The following is a 20,657-nucleotide window of genomic DNA, read 5'->3' as shown; positions in this document are numbered from 1 at the left end:
CCTGACAATTGTGTGTGTGTGTGTGTGTGTGTGTGTGTGTGTGTGTGAAAATGAAATTTGGAACCAACACCTAATCCAGTTCATTCAAGAAAAAGCACATTACAGTGGTAACGCTTCAGGTTACAGACGCCGCTAACCCAGAAATCGTATCTTGGATTAAGAACTTTGCTTCAGGATGAGAACAGAAATCACGCAGCAGCGGCATGGCAGCAGCAGGAGGCCCATTAGCTAAAGTGGTACCTCATGTTAAGAACAGTTTCAGGTTAAGAATGGACCTCCAGAACGAATTAAGTTCTTAACCCAAGATACCACTGTATTGCACATGATGTGCTTCTATGGAGCAAATAACACTGAAAAAATTGTCTACTTATGATCCCAGGTGGCTTTGTATTTTCATCATTTGCCCATATGCAAAAGGACTGCAAGTATCTCACTGACCCTACATTCAAAATTTTGTCTGCATAATCATTTCAGATTGCTTATTTAATATTATTTCATTGCATTGCGTTGTGGAAGACTGGGTCCTGCCTCACCATGTGTTGCTTTATGCTTCACTGTGGATGATATATTTGCACTTCAAAATAAATGTTGTGTACATAAGAGCTGGAACATTTGTGGGGAAAGCACTGCAAATGTGTTTTACCCAAGCTGTTTTTGAAATTCATCTCTTCCACTTGCTGCACTTAACTCTGAAGCTCATCTAGTTGACTGGTGACAAGTTCTACATGACGCTGACTCTGTCATTTACTGTAAAGGATATTTCAGAATGTTCCTGTCTGGAAGAAGTGAACAGAGTTCCATATCAATGAACATCAGAATTGCCTTGATGGATCACACCATGTAGAACACTTTCACTTTCCAGTAGTGGCCAGCCAGTAAAGAAGACATCTTTGTGTGCACAAAAGGAGGACATTAAAGAGATGGCCTTCCTTTGTTGTTTGTCCCCAGTGTTTCCTAGTGATGTATACGGCCTTTGATCATGGAAGCTCATTTTTGCTTTCATGGCTAATAAATATTTGCATCATTCCATCAAATCTTCTCCAGTAGAAATATTGTGCCCAAGCTGTAGTGGTTTTATGCACATTTACCACACTATTGCTAATGTAATTAAATAATGCACCTTTTACAATGCTACGAAAATGAAAGGAGTTAAATAATTACCATACTGAGGTGAACTTTGGTATTTGATAATCTGTTGTTAATGCTAGGATAGGGAGAATGAAAACTTCCCCGTTTTGGAAAACTTCATCCCATTATAAGCCAAGCCCATTTTCCTCTGAATATCAGTCCAAGTCAAAACAGGGGTTGCCTCCACCACTACCATTAGCCTCTTCAGCTATTATACCCTCAGCATCCGGTACATTGTACATACCATTAGGGATAACCAGTAGAGATATCATGATAAATAATGTGAAAAGCCTTGCCAGCCTTCTAACTGGATAAGATAAGTGTTGGGCTGCTTCTAAGGAAAGGGGGGCAATTTGCAAGCCCCCAGCTGGCTCCAGCCCACCGGCCGGTAGCCAGGCGATCTCTGGTCCTTGGCTCAGCATGAAACAGTGACCTGCAGCTTCAGAAGCCTTCAGAAGCTGGAGCACGCTCTAATCAGCAGAGTAAATAACACTGCACAGACAGAAGTGGCAGGAGACGACTGTGAGAGCATTTTACAGGCAGTTTATTCAGTGTATATCAGGACAAAGGAAAAACATGTCTTCTCCCTTCGTGTCCAAGAGCAAGCAGCAAAAGCAATAGCAATAGCTATACACACAACGGAAGTTCCCAGCAAGCTGTGCTGGAGTGTAAACAGACATGTGACATATAACAATTTCACACGTCTGTTAAGGTGGAACAGAACATCAATATGCTAACAATAAGAACATAAGAACAAAAGGCCTGAGTCAGGCCAATGGCCCATCTAGTCCAGCATCCTATTCTCCCAGAGGCCAACCAGATACCTGTGAGAAGCCCATAAGCAGGAGCTGAGTGCAACAGCAAACTGCCTACTTGCAAATGGTATTCAGTTTCCTCCAAGAATGTCTGCAACTACACCACCATAATCCTCTTGCCCCAAAATGATATATCTGTGACTAGGTGGTGGTTGTTAAATACTATCAGGTGCAAGGTATTGCTGTTTTTCAGGGATGGTCATAGTACCACTTTCTTCAAGGTGGCAGGCACCACCCCCTCATGCAAAAATGTGGTAATACACCCTGGCACCACCCAATCTCTCCACACAGCTCTAATCATTTTATCAGAGATGCCTTACTCTAACCACCCAAAGTAAATTGGAATCATATACATATGGAGGCTAGGACACCTGCATTTCTTAAAGCCTTTTCTTCCATAGCTGTTAAAAAAGCACAACTACTGGGCTGTACATATAACATTTAAAAATCCATCCTGCGGGCACAAGCTGTTTATATTTAAACATTTTGAATCAGAATTGAAAACTCTCATCAACTGCTGAAAGAATAATTATTGGAATAGTGAAAGCTTAACTGGGGGTGGAGGGATCTGACTTAAATTCCTGCACACTACATGATAAAAAATATAAATAAAAAATGAAGCATGTGGGTGACAGGTTCTGCTATTACAGGAAAATGTGCAAGAAAGCATAGAAGTCTGAACAATCGACCTCCTTGGAAGAGGATAATATGCTACTTATTTTAATTTTGTATTTTGATGTTTGCCACAATTCACTTTGAACAATTCAGGCTGCTGTTTTTCTCTTTAAAATATGCTTTTATTTTAAATCTAAAAACCCTCATCTGGCATTTAGGAAGGCTTTGTAACAAAACTCCCTTTCTGTAATCAATCAACTTAGAAAGGCATTCCTAATTAATCAAGCAGCTTTACAATGACCTTGGCCTTTATAATGATGCCACCATGGATTTTGAGGAGGGGAAGGGCAGGATGAAGGAATTGCCCTTAGTGCTCACTCTGGAGGACCCTCATCTCATAAGCCCCACTACCCATGAAACTCACCTTGGCACTACTTCCCCAGTCTGATGAAGTACCATTTTGTGCAGGATCGTTTTGTTGAGTCTGCAAGAGCCAGTTTGAAAACCACAGTTGACACACCATCCTCCCGATGTCATTGCAGCAAATGGAGGATAATGCATCATGGCCCCTTTAACCATAAGAGACTTCTCCTAGTGGGAATAGGGACAAACAAACCTATTAAAGTTCATCCCAGTTCTGCATAGGAGAAGGGTTATGTCTTTCCCATTTCTGTGTGAATTTTAAATGGAAAATGTTTTAAAATCCAGGCAGAAACACATGTAATATTTAACTACTTAAGAAGCTTAAGAAGTACTGTATCCATTCCCTCTAAATATCTGGTAATGCAGCTGCCCACAGAGTGTTGTGCCAACACAAGTGTAAAACACAAATAGAGCAAGTCCGCCCAAAAGCTGAGGGACTTGATGTTGTGTGTCGAGGTCCCCCAAGCCACCCCTAAATTCACAATTTACACATAATTTTTGTTTAAGTTTTTGGCATAATTTTGGCCACAACTTTATTAAAATACATAAATGTGAGTGGTTGCTTAGGCATTGGTTATGACTATCTGTCCCCACGCCCAAAGACAGAACTGGTTTCCGGATTCCAGCAAAAGCCAGTAAGGGAAAACAATATTGGGGAGAGCATGGAGCCAGGCACCATCCCCTCATCCCCTCCCCGCATGCTCCCTGGGGTTTGCACGGCCCTAAGCCCCATTCAGGGGTACAGACAAAAGAATGGCAAGCCCCTGGATTCCTTTAACGGAATTCCCTTTCCACAGCAGCATTGGAGGGGCGGGCACCGCCAATCCTTACCCATCCACCAACCAACTGACTTAGGCTGAGTCAGTTCCATAGGTCCACCCAGCACAGTATTTTCTAATCTGTCTGGCTGCAGCTCTTTAGGGGTTCAGGGAATAAAGATTTCCAGCTTTCCATGGAGACACCAGAGACTGTTCTACCATTGAGCTATGGTCCTTTGCTTGATAGTGGCCTGACATTTTTGGCTGACTGGAATAAGAACTTGGCTTTCCTATGTCAAAACACTGCATGTTCTCTCCTCTCTTCTCTTCTCTTCTCTTCTCTTCTCTTCTCTTCTCTTCTCTTATCTTCCCTCCCCAGCACTCTGATTTCCAGGATTACTTTTAGCTTCTTCATCATACTTACCCCCAATAGTTATCAGGTACTTTAAATTCAGCCAGTGCAGTTAACTGACTGTATATTTTAAAGTAGTCATATCATAGGAGACAATTTATATGGCTCTCACACACCTGTAGCAATAATTTACAGCTAAGTGTCCTACCCCATAAAATAACTAAATGAGTTTTCTAGTTTAAAAGTGCTTAAATCACACTACTCTCTCTGCTTATGAAAGAGTGTATTTCTACGGCCATGCAAATGTAATGATATCAAAATCTGTTAATTGTGATATCTCTTTTTACATGCTCTTTGTTTACAGCCTTGTTCAGTTTGATCTTCATTTATTGTCGATTACAATTCTTTGTAGATTATGGCTTTATTTATTTCGGAAGTCTTATCAGTCTCAGGATTACGTACTTGTACAGTGTGCTGTGCATTTTTATACACTGTAATCCCAAATAGAGGAGTGACCTTCCAGGCAAAAGCATTTATGCAAACTAAAGCATGATTATATAAAGTATTTCATGTCCTTTTCTGCAGCAACATTTTGCTATGCTGCTCCTTTTGAGAATGTCTCTTTTGAAACATTCATTCTCCTGTATTATGGTTATTATTTCATTTTATTTTTGGAAAAAGAAGCCATGACATAGGAGCCAACTTATTGTGGAACGTGTGTGGCACTGTGGTTGAAACCACTGAGCCTCTTGGGCTTGCTAATCAGAAGGTCAGCGGTTCGAATCTGTGTGAGGGAGTGAGCTCCCATTGCTCTGTCCCAGCTTCTGCCATCCTAGCAGTTTGAAAGCATACCAGTGCAAGTAGATAAATAGCTACAACTGTGGTGGGAAGGTAAACAGCATTTCAGTGCGCTTTGGCACTCGTCACATTCCTCTGTTGCACCAGAAGTGGTTTAGTCATGCTGGCCACATGACCCAGAAAGCTGTCTGTGGGCAAACACCAGTTCCCTCAGGCTGAAGCAAGATGAGCGCCATACCCCATAGTTGCCTTTGACTGGACTTAACCGTCCAGGGGTCAAGTTGGTACCCTTGAGCCATGATGATCAAGAATTAACACTAGTTCTACCAAAAAAAAAAAAAAATGATGGGTAGAAATCTTGGAGTCTAATTCATAGACATCTTACAAAAATGTCCATCAGGAGGGGATGTGCAGTGTATCTGAAGCACCCAGAGGCCATGGGAGTTGTGGCTCCCCTGATCTCTGGATGCCTCAGATGCACCTCGCAAGCATAAGAATCTCTGGTGCCTTCCCACAACCTCTGCTCTACCTTGGTCTGAATGAGATCACCATGATGACAACTAAGCTGGAAAGCCCCTACTGAGAAATGACATGACAGGCTTTTAATGCGAGAGAGAGAGAGAGAGAGAGAGAGAGAGAGAGAGAGAATACTCTTTCAATCTCTCACTATCAATTCATGGCCTACATCATGTGTGGTTGGCATGTGAGCATCATCACTGGTGTTGCCCCCTGCATGTTGACAGTGTTTCCATTGACACTAGAGATTTGACTGCTGTTCTTGCAACATTTCATGATTATCTTAAATTTTACATGAATAACTTGGGAAATTATTCACTGTTTCATTTTTCATTCTGTATCAAATTCTTGAATCCATAGTGACTGGCTGTTGGGTTCTTTTTTGCTTTATCTCAGCTAACAATATTTTCAGAATCTCAGAAGTTTGCAAGAAAACATGCACATAGCAATGAGAGCAGGAGCTTTTGTAGTACAACAAATAACTCTTAACCTTATCGAAAGAATGCATTGTACCCAGACTAGTTGGTTAACAACATGAATGGCTTTTGCTCTTGTAAATGTGTATATGACACCCATGAAAGGGATAATAATTTTAATTATTATTCAATATATGAATAACGTAAATTTCCCACTCACTGCAAAAAATAAATAAATCATGATACATTATATATCAAGAGCAAACTCAAGATTTGCTTTCACGTTTTGGTCAGATGTGAAATTGTTAGGTTTTGAGAGCCATCACAGCCTAACTTTTCAAAAAAAGAGTTGATGTTTTGTCAATATTGATTCAGCCTTCTCGGTGTCAGTGGAGTAAAAAATAATAAACTTCAGTTGCTGTGGGGACATGAAGAAAATATGTTTGATTGATTCCTCCATTATCCAATGACAGCCATTATAAAGCAGGGAATAAAAAGGGCAATTAGATTCTTATATTAACTGGGGGGTGGGGGTGAGAGGTGACGAGAAAGCAAAGGGAGCTGCAATGTTTTAGAGCCATAGCACCTCAACATGCAAAATTAGAAGCTGGAATGATCAGTCTATCAGGCGTGCTTTTAAGAAGTACAGAAATTAGTCCGCAATTGGTGCTTTCCCCAGCTTAAGTTAATGAGAAGTGCCATTTAGCAGTACTTAAAAAAAAATGATGTCCAAAAGTAATATGCTAATTAGGAAGTCGGGTAATTGTGTGTGCATTAATGCCAGAAGTAAATGCAGAGGGAAAAGGTGGAGAAAAATATAGAAAAGTTGAGAATTACTTCTCCCTTTTGTTACTTGGCTTCGGCTACTCCATAAATAAAGTCACTTACAAAATGCCACTTACTTTTAATTTGCTTCTTCTTGCTCATACCCCTCTGCTTTCCCCTGATTTTAATTATTATTATTTACTTATTATAAAACCTCTCAGAGAATCTCAGCTTTCTCCTCTTTATACTATTTATTCATTTGTACAATTACAGCTTATTTATCTTATTGACCCATCTTCTGTTTTTCTTCCTGACCACTTTCTTCAACAGTCAGTTCATTCTTCAGTTCTTTTTGGGATTTGAACTTCTACGACAATTCCGCCTATTATTTCTCCTCTGGTGATTCATCTTTTCAACTCCTTTTGGGGATTCTCCAACCTTTGCTCAGGTTTCTTATTAAATACTCTTCTCTGTATCAGTTAATTAAGTGTGGACACCACTTTTAAACAAAGGTTCATAGTTCTGTAGGCTGCATCTAACAAAGTCATGGAAGAATTTCCGGTCATAAAATCATATAATTGTAGCGTTGGAAGGGACCACAAACATCATCTAATAGAACTCACTGCAATGCATGAAGCACACACACACACACACACACACACACACACACACTTACACTTATTGCCATTAAAACAAATATAATATTAATTAATCCAATTTGCAGAAGCTGACTAAATTATATGTCTCAGTAGGCTTGTTGATTTTTTTTAACACAACTTTTTCTGTCCCAACTCCACACCCTCTTAATTTTCCATGCCAGCATTAATGCATATGGTGCTACAGGATTCGGGATCAATATGTCTATCTAGAAATTTCTTTCAAGCACCATCCATATTGCAGAAGCAAGGGGTGGACGTCAGTGGTCACTTTTAAAAAGAAAATGCCTCTGTCGTCAAGTAAGAAGTCCCTGCAACCCCTTTCTATGGCCTTATTCAAATGACTCTGCATGCTGTTGTAAATAACACCATTAAATTGCTTCAGCTGAAAAATTACACTGTCTATTTCTGAAGTTGCATCTCTGTTTAGTTTGTAACTGTGTGTTGCTTAGTGGATCAACAAAGAAAAATTAAAAGGGATTTCTGACCTCATAGTAATAGATCCCTGTGATGATAATAATTTTTAAAAACAGTTAAATTAGTCCGGGAGATGGGCTTGTGGTACAATGACTGAAAGATGATGATGACAAACTTTACCTTAAAAAATAACGGAATAAAGATATACCTTTGGCAAGCACATATAAGAGTTATGATGAAATTTGTCTTGAGTAAAAATATTAGTATTCTAATCCATCTTTGGGAATTTGTTTCATTTAGAAAACAAACAAATGCTATCTACAATCCAGTACATGGGTGCCCAGAGAAAGGGCATGTTTTCAATTAGAAGTACACATGAATAATGGTGTGCTGAGTTTTAAACACAATTTATATTTTCCTCTGAAATATATTATACATCAGAATAAATAATTATAATGAATTAGTTCAATTTCTTTCCCCTGAACTCCCCTTTAATGCGCAAGTAAAGGGGGGGGGACTTCTGAACTACAAACAGAATTGATCTACTTTCAGTCTCTGACAGAGAAAAACCACCTTGACTATGTTATGTTTAATTCAATGTCAAAACATCTCTAAGAGCTGTACTTTCTCAAGAAAGGCTGTAGTGCTAAACGTGCTTTTTAAAGGGAGTAAGTCTTTTTGAACTCAGTGGAATTTACTTCCGAGTAAGTATGCTTAGTGTTGTGCAGCTAGTATGTATGCGACATAAATTGACTGAATCTTTTGTTGTTGTTGTCAATGATTGTGATGATAATAAATCACAGCACTTTTTAATTTTAACCCTAAATATGGTTCCATGTCATCATTTTAAATAACTTTTAGAAGATGCTCCCATTTCAGTAACATGTGAATAGACTCCGATGCCAAAGTGTGCCACTTTGTATTTCTATCCCATGTGATTCACAATTTACCTTTGTCTTACATTTGAGAGTCACAATCTGAACTCAGGGCGACAAAGGAGAAGGCTATATGAAGATATATTTTGAATTCTATTAACTTTACTTATGTATGCACTTGGCTGGATCTATAGCTTTCTTTCATTACAGAAGAACAAAGGGAATGGTTTAATTTTCAGCTCTAGTGGACTTCCATTTCAAGAATTCATATTCTCTGTTTCTAAGGTTACCACCTAAGGCCTGTATATTAATCCACTATGTACTTTTGGAACAAAGTAACATCAAAGAAGATTATCTGCCTCTTCAAAGACAGAGAAGACACAGTGAAATAGTAGCTAATTGCATTCTTCTGCTGCTAAATCGCAGTTTAGTTGAAGGGCAGTTGTAATTATTTCTGTTTCAAGGCTAGCTTAGGCGCAGCATCCAAGACAAAAGCTCCTTAATCTAACAGTTATTATATGTATATTCATTTACAAAGGTTAGAGAGGGTCTGGGAGATTATGCTGAAGCAAATGTCAAGGTGATATTTTATTTATAATAACCACAAACTCTAGCTGTTTCTGCAGCTAGGATACTTTGACCTGCTGTCCTTATAGAACTGCATTTACGGTCTAGGTGGAAGTAACAACATGAGATTTTGTCAGAGAGAGTTAAAAGCTGCTTGTACACAGCTGTCAGCTCACAGTTACCTTATGGCAGCTGAGTGTGTGGGTGGCTGTCTGGCAACTGGACACGAAACGTCAAAATGTTATAATAAGCAACAATGTTCAGTGAAAATTTAGTCAACATTCCTGAGCCAAACTTGTACATGTAAGCATGTCCCCATGTGGCAGCTACATTTTCCCCCTTTTAAAAAGAATGAGCATTGGTCAAATATATGTGCCAAAGTATAAATATGTTTCATATTTTTCTGTGCAGCCAACTTCTAATTCACAGTGTGCTTCCCCCCACCATATTTTTCTACAGTTTGCATTTAGCAGAGACTAACAATTTGTCTGTCCAACTCAGTGGGGCAAAACTTGCTTACATGAACTCAACTGAGTTGAGTGCCAAGGGTGTCACGTGAAAAATATGCCAATCAGGACCATCTTCAGATTCTGAGTGATAATAAGTACTGAATTTTCAGTTGAAGCTCTCCTTCCTTCTCCTGCCAAAGAGACGGTACTGTTCGTCATTGCTGATATGCTCCCTTCCCTGAGGCTCAGAAAACAGACCTCACTGACCTTCAGTAGTGCTGTCAGTGTAGAGCCTGACTTGGCTTGACACAGTTTGAAGTAAGTTTTCTATCATCTATTTATCTATCTATCATCTATCTATCTATATCTATCTATCTATCATCTATCATCTATCATCTATCATTTATCATCTATCTATCTATCTATCTATCATCTATCTATATCTATCTATCTAATCTATCTATATCTATATCTATCTATCTATATCTATGAGGGACGCAGGTGGCGCTGTGGGTTAAAGCCTCAGCGCCTAGGACTTGCCGATCGAAAGGTCAGTGGTTTGAATCCCTGCGGCGGGGTGCGCTCCCGCTGCTCGGTCCCAGCGCCTGCCAACCTAGCAGTTCGAAAGCACTTCCAGGTGCAAGTAGATAAATAGGGACCGCTTACCAGCGGGAAGGTAAACGGCGTTTCCGTGTGCGGCTCTGGCTCGCCAGAGCAGCGATGTCATGCTGGCCACGTGACCCGGAAGTGTCTCCAGACAGCACTGGCCCCTGGCCTCTTAAGTGAGATGGGCGCACAACCCCAGAGTCTGTCAAGACTGGCCCGTACGGGCAGGGGTACCTTTACCTTTATCTATATCTATCTATCTATCTATCTATCTATCTATCTATCTATCTATCTATATCACCTAATCCCTGTCTGGGAGGAGCAACTGGAATGGGAATACAAGCTCAACCTTATAATAATAATAATAAATAATAATAATAAATTTTATTTATACCCCGCCCTCCCCAGCTAAGACCGGGCTCAGGGCAGCTAACAACCAATAATAGAAACAAGTTGATTGAAATACAACTTAAAAAACAAGATTAAAATACAACATTAAAACATTAAAATGCAGCCTCATCACAGGAGGAGAAAGGAAAAAAGAAAGAGTGGGAGGGAATCAAATTGATTCCAAGCCAAAGGCCAGGCAGGACAACAGGCCCTGTGGAAAGAAATCAGATCCTGCAGGGCCCTATTTTCATGAGACAGAGCATTCCACCAGGCTGGAGCCAGTGTTGAAAAGGCCTCTGGTTGAGGCTAATCTAACTTCCTTAGGGCCCGGGACCTCTAGGGTGTTGCTATTTATGGAACTTAAGGTCCTCCGTGGGGCATACTGGGAGAGGTGGTCCCATAGGTACGAGGCTCCTAGGCCATGAAGGGCTTTAAAGGTCAAAACCAGCACCTTAAATCTGACCCTGTACTCCACCGGGAGCCAGTGCAGCTGGAAAAGCACTGGGTGAATATGCTCCCATGGCAGAGACCCCGTGAGGAGCCTCACTGCAGCATTCTGCACCCACTGGAGTTTCTAGGACTTCTTAGCCACTGTGGTCCAGTAACAATGATGATTCTAGGGATCCTTGAACCTGTCCTGCCTGATCCTACAATCCTATCCAGAACACCTAATTCCCACATCCACCCAAAGGGCCTTGTCAGTATTCAGTTTAATCTCAAACAGCCTTGGGGACAAGATTGTTCCATTGTTTCAGAGCACAACTGTCAGGGGGTGGGGGTAAGTACAGTCATCCAGTCCAACTCTCTTTAACCAACCTCCATAGGTTGGAGCAGAAGCATTGCAAATCAGTGCCTTCTACCCTAACCCATGAAGCCAACCTAGTAAGATGTCATGATTGATGACATCAATAGCCACTCAAGAGATATAGCAGAAGTAACAGGGTGCCTTCTACCCTAACCCATGAAGCCAACCTAGTAAGATGTCATGATTGATGACATCAATAGCCACTCAAGAGATATAGCAGAAGTAACAGGGTTGCACTTTCCCCCCTCTCCTACCTTCATGAACATGTCAATAGTACATTAAAAACAGAGATTGGGAGGCTAGCATGCATTGGTTACCAAATTGCTTCTAGTCACAAATGAAGAGGGTTGGTGATTACCACTGCTGCTGAATTAGGCTTGGGATAAACACAAGCAAATAACCCTCTTTTTTTAACACTAGCCATTATAATTGGAAAAGACCATCGGCCAGTGGTAGAAAAGGGCCAGATTTAGATGAAGAGAGGCCCTAGGCTACTCCACTTGTGAGGCCTCTCCCCATCCCCCACCCTCACAACTAGAAAAAATTGGAAGAGTGTTATAAACAAAACTGAGTGAAGCCAAGGATGATGACAGGTATTTAAAATTCTACAATTCACAATTCATTGCAGCCTGTGAATCCCACCTCTGGGATTGACAAGGCATCTGACCCTCACCTGAATCTCATAGCTCTCCTGTAGCTGCCTCTGATTAGTTATCATTTAACTCTTGAGGAAAATAATTAGCATCACACGTCATGTGTATGGAAGTTGCCAAACCAATTAACCAGCTAGAAGGATTACTGTTAATAGCACCAGTTTTCCTATAACTTAGAATCATAGAATCATAGAGTTGGAAGAGACCACAAGGGCCATCGAGTCCAACCCCCTGCCAAGCAGGAAACACCATCAGAGCACTCCTGACATATGGTTGTCAAGCCTCTGCTTAAAGACCTCCAAAGAAGGAGACTCCACCACACTCCTTGGCAGCAAATTCCAGTCGAACAGCTCTTACGGTCAGGAAGTTCTTCCTAATGTTTAGGTGGAATCTTTTTTCTTGTAGTTTGGAACCATTGCTCCGTGTCCGCTTCTCTGGAGCAGCAGAAAACAACCTTTCTCCCTCCTCTATGTGACATCCTTTTATATATTTGAACATGGCTATCATATCACCCCTTAACCTCCTCTTCTCCAGGCTAAACATGCCCAGCTCCCTTAGCTGTTCCTCATAAGGCATCGTTTCCAGGCCTTTGACCATTTTGGTTGCCCTCCTCTGGACACGTTCCAGTTTGTCAGTGTCCTTCTTGAACTGTGGTGCCCAGAACTGGACACACTTGATATTGATGGATAGTTTTGATGAACTGCAAAAGCATTTTTAGTTTGTTTTCTGTTACCACCCTGGAACTTTTCTTTATTAGTGCTGCTTTTCCTTGCAAATGAAGGAAAACAACTTTTCTGCTTCTATATGTTGATAATATAATTTTGGTTACTGAGGCCAAACAAGATTGTACAAAAACAAGATTGAGTGCAGGCCTGGCCAGGACATAGCCATCCTGACTGTGACAAAGGTGACCTGTGTGCTTGCTTGCTTGCTTGATTAACCTCTAATAGAGAGCATTCCATGTCAAGAAGGAGGGCAAGTGGGCACTCTATCAAATGACAGGGCAGGAGTTACATGGAGCAGGGCCTTTTCACTGGTGGTGCACATTGTATGCCCCGCTCTTCCCAGACCTGCTCTCTTTTGGCCTGTATTTTGGAGCTTTATAATTTAGGAAGACTTTGGAAGAACTGGTTGACAAGTCTTGTCAGTTGTTGACATATGAGCGGATTTTATTTGCCGCTATTCTGTGCTTCTGGTTCACCGGGGTTTACACCAGCCAGGATGCCAGAAGGGATACAAATTATGAGCTTTCTTCATTATCTGCACAGCAGGGGGTGTTTAGTAAACAGCGCAAAGGCTGAGCTGAAGCATTCCCTGCTGGTTGCCTGCTTTCAGCAATAGGGGTCACTGTTTGGTAGTACCCAATTGGTTAGCTGCTCCCTATTGGTGGCTCTTAGGTAATTCACAAAATACAAAGTCCATTCATAAAACACAGTGTTCATTCATAAAGCAGTAACGTAAAACTCCCTTGCTACATATTGGGTGTATATTTCAGCAGTTGAACGTACAAGTTTATGGCTGTAGCATAGTGCTTATGTGACTATGAATAAAAGGTGACTGGGCTCATTGTCTCGAGGTTTGGGCGGGAAGAGGTGACAAAAATGATTTCCAATAAGTGTCCTCTCTTTATTTCCATAACAAGTCCTTGAGTCTGTACTCTGAATGGTGACACCAGGGACCTAAAAGGTGGAGGGCTTGTCAGTCCAACCCCTGCACAGTCTCATCAGGGCTGACCTTAAGGCAATTGGAACAACTGGGCCCCACGGACAGCTCCTAAGGCAATCTAGATGGATTTTATTTATATCTATAAGATTTGCATACTTTGGCTGTGAACTGGAGCCCTACAAAAAAAAAAAAATCAAGTTGTTCCCCACTGCTTCATATTGGGCCCCACTGGCTAGCCCTGAGTCTATTAGTTGCTGGGGCTGAGTTGCCCTGCCCTAGCATGAAGTCTTGGGTTTAAAATTTTGGGAGAGCAGAGACTGTGGCACTGGGGAGCGGGCAGGCTGGCGAGGCCCCCTAGATTTAGAGGCCTGAGTTGCCCTGCCCTCACATGAAGCATTGGGTTTGCAATTTTGGGAGAGGGGAGACTGCAGCACTGGGGAGAGGGCAGGCTGGTGAGGTCCCCTAGACTTAGAGATCTGAGTGGCCCTGCCCTAGCATGAAGTCTTAGGTTTGCAATTTTGGAAAAGGGGAGACTGCCCGCTGGGGAGGGGGGGCTGGCGAGGCCCCCTAGAATTAGAGACCCCAGGCTTCAGCCTACTTAGCCTATACATAAATCCGGCACTGGGTAGAAGGTCCCAGATTCAGTTCCTAGCATGGACTTGGATTGGACTTGGAGAGACCCCTGGCTGAAATTCTAGTGAGCTGCTGGTGATCAGAGGCACCTATAGTCTGACTCTGTATAAGGCAGTTTCCTGTGTTCCTTGCTATGCAAACTATTTCCTCAACACTTCTTAAAGAGGCTGAAGCCCATGTATAACATCTATTTTTACTTGTGGGTACATGAAGCTTCAGAAGGCCTCCCTGCTCTAATACACCATGTGGAATTATTCAGCTGATATTGGTCTGTTCCAAGCTACACTTGTAACAGTGTGTAAAAATTTCCAAAAGAAATTACATTTCTTTTTCCAGGAAAATGTATCCCTTTTTCCAAATATAGACTGTTATTCCCATGAAGAGGGAGAAGACAACCCTCTGATTCCTATGTAGCCCTAATACAATTTAACACAATGCTTTCTGAAATGCTAAATGTTTTTAATGCAAGCTAAGGCATTTAGATGAATGGGGCTGCAGTAAACTGTTACATAAGGTATTCAGCGTAAACAAAATCTATTCGGACCAAGCAGATATTACAATAGGAAACAACATATTTTTACTACAGATATGCAGCTATGTGGTTACATTTCTGGTCATTTTCCATCTCCAAATCATGGGGGGGGGGGGACTATTAGGTTAACTCTGCTGGACAAGAAGTGAAATTCAATCACACTTAATCTTGGGTAGAATACTGGAAGAAAAAGCTACTAGAGAAACAAAATAATTGTCGGTGTTATTTTTTTGTAATAAATTATATATGTACAAGAATTCCTGTACCTTCGTGCTTCTGTGATACATCAGGCTTGGCTGTATCAATAACAGTGACTTTTAAAGCCATGAAAACAGTGTAAGAGCTACATATTTGCAGCTATCACTGGAGATTCATAAATAATATCACCATCATATGTATCTTGCTAATAAAATGGTCATTATCCATTTAAAGTATTGATTAGCAATAAGCCAATATGCTGAATTTCATTTTAGAACCCTGTTTTTTGTTGCCTAGTTGTAGAGTGGGGGTAGTTTGCAATATCTTCTTGCACGCCACCCCAGTTTCTGAACGGTGTGAGATTCCAGAGGGTTCCAGGGTTTGGTTTTCTAGGAATGAGGCATAACGGAGACTGTGGTGTCTTTATGATTTATGGTTTATTTACACATATATACAACCTGAGCCTATGATGGAGGGACTCTCAACATGAAACCCACCCACAAAGGGTCTTGCTTCTCCCATAGCCACAGTCTTGGATTCAAACAGAAAGCAAGCAACTCTCTCCCTCTCAGGCTTCTGCCGGCCTCCTGCTTCTAGCCCAGCTCTCACACATTCACCCTTGCTTTTGGTCTTCTAACTATCACCCAGTTGAGGGAGGGAGGGTAACCATTTGTCCTCTGGCACAGAGCCACTTCGTTTGTTACCGTAATGGCCCATACTTAGGGGGCCATTATTGCACCAAGAAGCTGACCTGGCCATTCCAGCAATGGAGTCCTTTCTGGATGCAGGAATTAGAAGGGACTCAGGCATATGGCCTAGCCTCCCCACCTCACCCCATCCCATCCCCCGAACTCACAACACATAGACAGGAGAAAAACTTGGAGGATTACTTTGATTTCAGATCTGGAATAGCAATGCTTCAAATCAATTCTGTCTAAATTTGAGGGGGGAAATGTTATGAAGTAGTTTCTTCTCTTTTTTCTTTATTCACATGATTCAGCCATGGTATGTTTGTTTTTAAAGAATGTGCCATTTAAGTGGTTTACGAATGGGATGGAGACTTTAAATTAGTTGGTACCCTGTTCATGGAAGACCTCTGTAGATTTAAGACAAGTCTTTATCATGAGGTGCCTGCTGTCTAAATTGACCGCAGATATATTTAAAATAAAAGTATATATTGATGACACACATCAATTTCCTGTTTGTGGTCACCCAAACAGCAACTGAAATTTGTGTACAGAAATTACCACTGAGTTTACAGTCAGCCCCACAGAGTTTTCTGAGAAGAAGGGAAAAGGGATGTTTGACATTTTCCTTTTCAGAAAATGACATATTTCAGCAGGGATTCTTTATCAACATCTTGCTTTAGAACAAATCAACATTAAGGACCCATCACACACAGAGATATCTGTGGGATATTTCCAGAGAGCCTTCAAATTCTCTCCAGAAAATAATGGGAGGATGATTTTGCTATAAACCTGTGGCGGGGGGCATTATTAAATGCAAACTTTGGTTTTCTTTCTCTACAAATAAAATAGTTTGAAACTCAAATTGCCTTCATACAGTTGGATTAGCAAATGAAATATTCTGCACTGCAGCATTTAAGAACTTTTTATCTGTGCTAAATGCAGCACAAAGCTGTGCTGTATTACTGTTTGTAATCACTGTTTTCCTGTTTAACAGCTATCTTAAGTTACTGGGAGCTGTCATCAGAAAATTTGGAACAAAGGAATATCACTCTTTACTCCTTCTGAATCAGTTGTGGCCTTAGACCAATGCTTGGAGGTGGTGATGGACTGGATGTGGGCCAATAAATTGAAGCTGAATCCAGAAAAGACAGAGATGTTATGTGTCCTGAGTTCTCATGTCCAGGAGGTGGGGAGACAGCCTGTCCTAAACTGGGCTGTACTTCTCTGGAAAGAGCAGGCTCAGAGCTTGGGGATAATCCTGGATACAGCATTATCACTGGACACTCAAATGGCCTTGGTGGCTAAGATTACCTATTTCCAGCTACGGCTGGTGGTTCAGCTTTGAACCTTTTTGGACAAAGATGTTGACAATGTCACATCATATCCAGAGAACATATCTAACAGTGGAGAAATGTGGAATACCTCTGGTCTTTAATATCCCATAACCTTTAAAACCACACTCATACCCAGGTTGGTGACTGGACATTTGAAAACATTCAACTGGTGGTAGGGGTTAAGTTTGTTTCTGTGTTATAATGCAGGGAGAGTTCATAATGGAGAGGCTTAGAGAAATCTGACATTCTGGGCTCCCCCCCAAAAAAAATATGTTCCTGAACAGAGTATTCACAGTAAAACAAGAACCCACAGCAAGCTGTAATGCATATGACAGTTCTGAAGGTATTTCTGAATATCTTCTGTTTATCCTGTTTAATCAATTAATTCAACTCCCTTAATTCTGACGAGCTCAAATTTGCAAAATAAATATTTTATTATTTCTGTGCAGAAATTTGAGTATGCCCTGGTTACACACTTTCACAGGGAATAAACAAATGTGTCTTACTCTGCTACATGGAAGCTTGGAGAGAAGCTGCAGTCATTAATTGGCAGGTTCCTATGGCATCCATATGTAGCAAAGGTTTCGTGCATAGACCTGTCACCCATAACAATGACAGTTTCTTGCATTACGTAGAGCTGATATCTGCATAGGAGATTCATCTTGTGTGGTGCAGCTCACAGACAATGGATTTCAAATGGGAGCCTATTCAAATTTCCCTTCTTCATTTTCTCATTTCATGGCTTATTCATTGCTTTCTGAATCCTGGCTTTCCTTCTTCACCTACTGCTAATAGGGTTTAAATCACTATGCTTACCAACTAGTCAGGTAGTTCTTCTCCTTATATCATTTTTTCCCTCTGTGCCATACCTCTCAGTTTCCCCTTGTTTGCCCTTCATGCTGTTATGTTAGCATGCAGGTATTTTATTATGTTTGGTCTGTTCCTGAAAAACTTTTTTGACCTGATATAATTGGTATCCTTGTGAACTACTTGAAGGTTCCTCTTCTTTGTCTATTGCTTTCTTCTATTACACTGGGGCAACCTACTCAGATAGGCGGGGTACTACTACTACTACTACTAATAATAATATAATTAGTTTTGTTTATTTGCAGCTCTGAGGATTGGTGTTCTAACTCTTTGACTGTTATCTTGCTTTGTGGGTGCATGGGTATTGTAATGGCCAATGTCTGCAAACAATAAAAAATTGACTGAAGGGCATCACATTCCCTGCCTCCAAGTGTCCCCACCCTCAGAAGGAACATCTACAAAAGAGAAGCTTTTGACAATATGGCTGTACATGCAAATATTGCCACATACCCAAGAACCCTGGTCACGTGGGTTCCTGATCACATGAACACCTACACATGATGGCATACCCTTTCCAGATGTCCACTGAATTCACAAGTGGTAGGCTGGGTTGGCAGGACTCATCAGCAGAGCCCTGCTCACTGCTCACATGCTCACTGAATGCATGAGCAATGTTGCCTGAAGAGAACTTGTGCTCAAAAAAGAAAAAGAGATATGTCTACACTGAAAGGGGTCATTCTGATGTGAGAACCCTTGGTGCAGGAAATACCTGTGTGAGAAGTGGCCAATTAAAAGCTAACCTAGGCTGAAAGGCAGGCTGATAACTACTTTTTGGTTGCCATAGCAACTAGAGAATTTAGAGAGGAGCAGACAACAGAGCCTTGAAAGGGACAGGGAAAAGTGACAGCTGAAAACTTGTTTGTTTGAAGAAAAATGTTCTGAAGAGAACATAGATTCTGTCATAGAATCTGAAAGAAAAGACCATGTCTGGAAGACAGGGGTATGGATAGAGATAAGTTGCTGTCTGAGCAGAGAGAGCAGAGAGAGATCAGTAGTATAGGAAAAGCCCACCATTTTGACACTGATGTATATCATCAATTCCATAAGCAGCCTTAGGAGATATCCTTATTGACCTCCATGAGTTGGAAGGAAACCGTGTGACACAAGGAACCCCGTATCCTCACGGAGACTCATCATATATAATCTGGAGTCCTAATTTTCTGGAGTTCTACATCACACAATGACCCCACAAGAGTAGAGAAGTTTTCCCAAAGCAGATGATTGTTTTCCAACTTGTGAAGGTGTTGGGGTGGAGCTAGAATGCTCATCTCCACTCCTCCTGTTTACTTCTTGTATTTACTCATGATTATAAGAACATAAGAAGAACCCAAATAGTCCAGGACTTCTCACAGTGGCCAACCAGATGGCCACAGGAAGCCTACAAGAACAACCTGAGCACAACAACCCTCTCTCTCCCTGTAATTCCCAGCAACTGGTATTCAAAGGTATACTGCAGCAGTGGAGCTGGAACATAGTCTTTGTGGCTTTTAGTCATTGCTAGCCTGGATCCTCCATGAATTTGTCTAATCCTCTTTTAAAGCCACTCAAGATGGTTGCTATCACTACCTCTTGGGAATAAGGTGTCTGAATATACTCTTTAAAATATTTATCAATGAAATAACTGCTGTCCAAAGCAAAAGAAATAGTGCTGGTGCTTTGGAGCAGAGGCTTCAATATTCATGCAAATGGGGGTAGTGGAGGAACAACTTTGAACCACAAAACATTTTTTTAATGGTGGGAAGCCAACCAGACAAGGCATCTAAAGAATATTTGTTCCTTTTGAAAAGATTTGAAAGAATAATGGTGACTGCACATTAGAATTTGACAAGCAAAATGAATATTTTTCAGGGCGTCTTTGTGCACCATTTATTTGGACAGCTGACTCAGAAAAGAAATGAAATAGGCTGCTTTTTAAAGAACAAAAATTAACAGAAATGGCTCAAAACATATCACCGCAAGCTACAGTTAGCACTTATATTTGCCGAGATAATTTGATAAATGAAAATCAGCTGGCTGGCATATAACATTACAGAACAAAAGGGTTTGCATGCCATTCAGAGAGTGTTTGGGTGTTTATTTGAAATATTTGAGTTTTAATCCCTAATAAAATGAAATATGTCCCTTAGGATCTTAAGAGAAGTTATGCACTGGAGGAGGTGGGATTAGATGATTTGTTAAACAACAATTTGTATTGCTTAAAGAAACTATCAAAGAAAATAAAACAGTGAGAACCAGATACAGCTCAGTTGCTACACAGACATATTAGAGCTGGTGTGAAAGCAGAAACGTAACCAAAGGAAAACAACTGGTTTTACCCTGAGTCTTAATAGCACACAGTTACTGTTTTGTTTTTTTGAGTGGTGGAATCTAATATTGTCCCTAGAAGGCTTATATATTAGAGTTGGCACATTTTAATAAGAGCAAATTCATTCTAGATGACGGGCTAAATGCCTTTAGTTAAAAATTGTTCAAATTCGAATGATATTTAGCAGCAGAAATGGGGCTAATCTGAGCAGATTCCTATGTTCCAATTGTTCAAAACACAGTACATGCCAATTAAGGCGTGTTTAATTAGAAAATCTATTTATGAGGAAGATGCTCCCTTAGGGAGCTTATTCAAGCTTGGTGATTTTTAATAGAAATGGCTGCTGCTTAATGGAGATGGTACTAATACTTTCTGGGAATGCCTTCAAGTGATTCAGCTGAGCTTTGATTGTGATGTGTTTCAGCTTTTA

This window comes from Podarcis cretensis (genome assembly GCF_951804945.1).
Source record: "Podarcis cretensis genome assembly, chromosome: 4".
NCBI classification, from domain to species: domain Eukaryota; kingdom Metazoa; phylum Chordata; class Lepidosauria; order Squamata; family Lacertidae; genus Podarcis; species Podarcis cretensis.
Note: the sequence above shows the minus strand (reverse complement) of the source record.